The sequence below is a fragment of the Ctenocephalides felis genome, unplaced genomic scaffold (assembly GCF_003426905.1).
Source record: "Ctenocephalides felis isolate EL2017-DRISC unplaced genomic scaffold, ASM342690v1 CF-g0.4_SCAFFOLD_00845, whole genome shotgun sequence".
Classification (NCBI taxonomy): Eukaryota; Metazoa; Arthropoda; class Insecta; order Siphonaptera; family Pulicidae; genus Ctenocephalides; species Ctenocephalides felis.
The window spans coordinates 23453156-23458041 of record NW_020536999.1 but is presented as its reverse complement, the minus strand read 5'-3'; positions in this window follow the sequence as shown (position 1 = coordinate 23458041).

Genomic DNA, 4886 nt, shown 5'->3' with positions numbered 1-4886 from the left:
ATCAGAGTTATGTTAGATACTAGAAATGCCCAAAAATATGTAATTCAGTTTGGCATTCAAAGTACGCGGATTTTTATAGAAATTTACCTAATATGATATAGAATTTTGTTGATTTTTGTACCTAAAAATTCCTAAAACTCAAATTAATATCAAAATTCACATTAGAAGCTTATAAGAGTTTTCTCGTCAAAATAAATAAAAATCATATTTATTTAATATTTGCAATACAATGGTCTTATAAATTTCTAATAATTTTGATTACTTTGAAATATCAAATGTTCAAAAAATGTGTGTAGTATTTTTTAATTAAAAGAACCACATAATTCCATATGCTTATTGATTTATTTTTTTTTTTTCCATTACTATTGTTTCTTTAAAATCAGAATTGATTTATATCAGAAGTTGGCAACACATGACACAATGAGGTATCCCAGAAGTCACAGACTCTCTCTCTCCTGCATTTCTTGACGTCTTCTCCATCACATTTGATTTACAACGACTGACTGACTGACATTTGTAACGACCTGCAGCAGCCACTTCTGTTGGTTTTGTGTTACACGATACCACCAAATTAACACAAAAATTTTGTCAATACCATATAATATTTTTACCGTATTTTTTCCTTAATTTCAACCGCATCGTTCCGATATGTTATGACCGCAAAAATGCGTAGTAATAAAATAAAATATTGGGAATAGATCGATGTAGTAGTTGTAGGCTTGTAGATTGGATTTTTGTAATTTACATTGTAGATTAGTAAGTAGAAAAACTATCAAAATCCATAAATTGGGTCTACGTTACGATTACGAAGCTTCAGGTTGAGCAGACTATAAGAAAACCGAAGCCATAAATTATATAATAAGTAATTATTATCAGAAAGAGGAGAAGAGAATGTTTTTAAGCGTATTATGAGCATTAAAAACGTTAACATATCAGCTTGTCTAGAACTGCATATTATATTAATAGTTTATATAGAAATATGCCGGAGGGATTCTTCTGTGCACTCGGATAAATGTAATATTTTATCCACAGGAGCACTTGTACCAATTGCACTGTTTTGCTTTGTGTAGATCACTGAGAAGGAGTTTGTGGATATTTACTCAAAAGATATTAGCATCAAAAATCGAATAATATCAATATTATTATTATTATCAATATTAATTTGATTAGACCCTGATGAGAATTTTATTTACTGAAGCCCTAAGGCGAGAGAAGCACATTTTAGTTGCTCTATTTCAAAATTGTTTTCCATTATTAACTTCCCGTAGGGTATGTTATTGTAATCATTCAAAAATCGAAATTGAAAATTTTTACATTTCTTCACGTTTAAAGGTTTCTGAACATTTGTGTGTGTGTGTGTATGGATAAATTTTTTGCCCACGTTTTCGGGCGCACGGATTAACCGATTTTAATGGCTCGGTTCCTACTCAAATTAAAACATTCGATTCCTACTGATGAGTGTTGATTAGTTTTTGACAAAGGCAGGATCAGCCGTTTCGGAGATATGGAGCAAAGAGTGCAGAAAATAAAAATCGAGTTTTTGAGAGAATGGAGCATCCGATTTGAATGATCTAAAAAACTTTAAAGTCGTAATGACGGAGGAAAGTGGTGATTAGTTTTGGTAAAGGCAGGTCCGGCCGTTTCGGAGATACCGAGCTAAATGTGCAAAAAATGGCAGTTTTTCGGTTTGAATGATTCAAAAAACTTTCTGCTTGTGTTGAAGAAACGATTGATTTTGAGGAAAAAATCGATTTTCAGTACAGAACTTGCTTTTGCGCATGCTTTACTAGGCCTTTTGTCTGGATAAGTAGGAAACATTATAAATAGTACCTACTAAAACTTTCACTTAGGGGGCGTCTATTAATCACGTGAGCTTTAAAGGGAGGGTTAACAAAAAATCACGAAATGAATCACAATGAACGAACAAGAAATCACGAATTTAAAAAAAATATAAATTTCTTTTTTTCTCTTGGTACTAAAAATACACGTAATGTTGAGTGCTGGAGAGGGGGGGGGGTTAATTTTAAATATCACGAAGTTTCGGCAAGGGGGAGAGGGGTCACGTGATTAATGGGTGACACCTTACCACTTGTGTCTTGACCCTTTGAAAACCCTCGTTAGGCATTACTTCATGGGGGAAGGCTCTAGAATTTCACGAATCCCAGTCTTATTTATAATTTCGTCCTAATCGATATACTTCGTTTTTTTTCTTTCCAAGGAGCGCAAGTCAGAACATACGAATTGAATGTTTTTGTGTCAACCAAGTCAAAAAATTCTAACTGCAAAAATTTCTACCACCAATTGAGTAAACATTCCACCAGAGACCAGTCAATGCAATGGTTATTATTAATATGAAATCGCGAACGATTTGTAACGGAAAGCATTACGGTAGCTTAATTCGTTCAAATTCATGTAATTTGAAAGTAACCTTTAGGCGTCGTTCATTTAGTGCGATAAATCATTGATTTCTATACAACGTCATGGCGAATGCACTTGGACAATTCGAAACAAATTGATTAAAATCTTCGAAACTTATGTATATATTTGTATTTAGTTAATTGTCTAAGTATATTATTTGGAACCTAACTAAGCGAATTTGCAAAAGAATTAAGTCAAGTTGGATCAGGAAGCCAAACAACACAATGGTAAGGTGGCATTAGCATTTGCAAATAATATGAAAGAATTTGGATAATTATTGAGTTATTTCTCTCGTATAATTATTCTGATAAATCTGATGATTGATACTTGTTATATATTTAAAAAAAAAATTAAAAGTGACTTCTTTACTTTACTTATCAATCAATGAATTCATGGTGAAAGAGAAGGGAGTCAAGAAAATGCCAATGTATGACTTCAACCCAATACTTTAAAAAAAACTGCACATTGTCTATACTATTTTTTTTAAATTGTATAACAATATATACTGGTATCAAATGGGTAGTGTTAAGTGAAGATAAAAAAATTGACTCTGAAAAAGCCCCTAGGAATTTGAAGACCCTAGAGGTGAACTATAAATAAGATAGTGATAAGTAATATGTAGTGAACCAGTTTTTGTAGAATCCAATATCTATTATCATTTTACGAATTTTATAACCTCCACCTATTAATAAAAAACTCAACATCAATAAAAACATAATTAATATTCCCAACTATCATTTTATCTCATGTATGTGTGTATGGTAATTAAACTAAACTGCAGCTATAAAATAAACTTGTTAAAGAATTTTCATTATCTCTTTAGCTTTTAATATTACAGTTTATGCATTCGCATTCGTGTGTAATACAAAGAAGCAAGTGTACCGACATTGGAGAAAAACGGTTTTAAACTGTTAGTAGCTGCAGAAAGCTTAAGAACTATTAACATTACTATAAATCAGGTAGATATAATCGAGAAAGTGCGAGAGTGGAAGTAAATTTTATATTTTTGACCCCGGTAGTAAAAAGACAACGTTTACACACCATTGTTCAGTAATAATGCAACGATGGTTAGCATTGACTTCTCGTAGGGTAATATAATCCTAAATATTCATTTTGGATGTCTTTACTTTTTACAGTCTTGTCATCATCGACTAAATTGAAAATAGTTTTTGGTATTTATTTTTATTACTATTTCCTGGTTCGTACCTGGTCTATGGACAAACATGGGATCGTGGGAGGATCATCCGCGGGTTACGGGTGATTGACAACAAGATGTAAAACGAGTTTCTTATAACATATTCTAAAACTTCTCTATGATCCATCTTGGTAAAATATAATTATTCAAGAACTCTTGAAGGCTTTAACGACTTTCACGCTTTTACCGTTTATTTTTTTAAAGGAAATTCAATTAATTTTGTCATAGAATAATAAAAATACTGTTTTTTTTGAACTGGTGATATATGGATTTGTGCATGAAGGTATGGAAAATTCAATTATGTAAAAAAGTATTAACTAGTGGTGCATAGCATCGTGCCTTAAGGCAAATTGCTGGAACTTTCCGTACCGTAATGGAATATTCGAGAAAAAATAAATATTTTCAAACAGATTATTATAAATACTGTAATTTATATATGTTTACAGAAAAGTAAATAAATAAAACTCAAAAGATCAAATTTAATATACAGGACATTGTCTAATATTTATAAGAATTATATAAATTGAATCACAAAGTTAAAATTGTTTATTTCTAGTAAATAAGTGAGATTTAGAACATTAGCCAGAATTCAAATTAAAATCCGAATTATTTTTGATATCAAAAAAAAAAAAAAATTTAAAAAAAATTAAAAAAATCCTTTTCGAAAAAGCAATAGTTTTGTCAGCACAAGCAGAAAGTTTTTTAAATCTTTAAAATCGGATGCTTAGTTCTCACAATAACTGATATTTTTTGCACATTTTGCTCGGTATCTTCGAAACGGCTGGACCTGCCTTTGCCAAAAACTAATAACCACTTCTCCCCATCCTTACAAATTTAATGTTTTTTGGATTATTTAAATCGGATGCTCCGTTCTTTCAAAAACTCGATTTCTATTTTCTGCACTTCATGCTCCATAAGTCTGAAACGGCTGGACCTGCCATTGCCAAAACCTAATCAGCACCTCTCCTTATCAATAAGTATCGAATGTTTTTTGAACCATATAAATCGGTTGATCCGTGCGCCCGAAAACGTGGACACACAAAACACACATACACATACATTTTTTCTGAGCTATGCCAAAATGTTCAGAAACCTTCAAAATGTGAAGAAATGCAAAAAATTTCATTTTCGATTTTTGACCCATTATTATAACAGAGAAGTTAACTAGTGCTAGCAAATTGCTGGAACTTCCTGTACCGTTTGATTCAGGAATCAAATGTTTTTTGAATCATTCAAATCGGTTGATCCGTGCTCTCGAAACCGTGGACGAAAT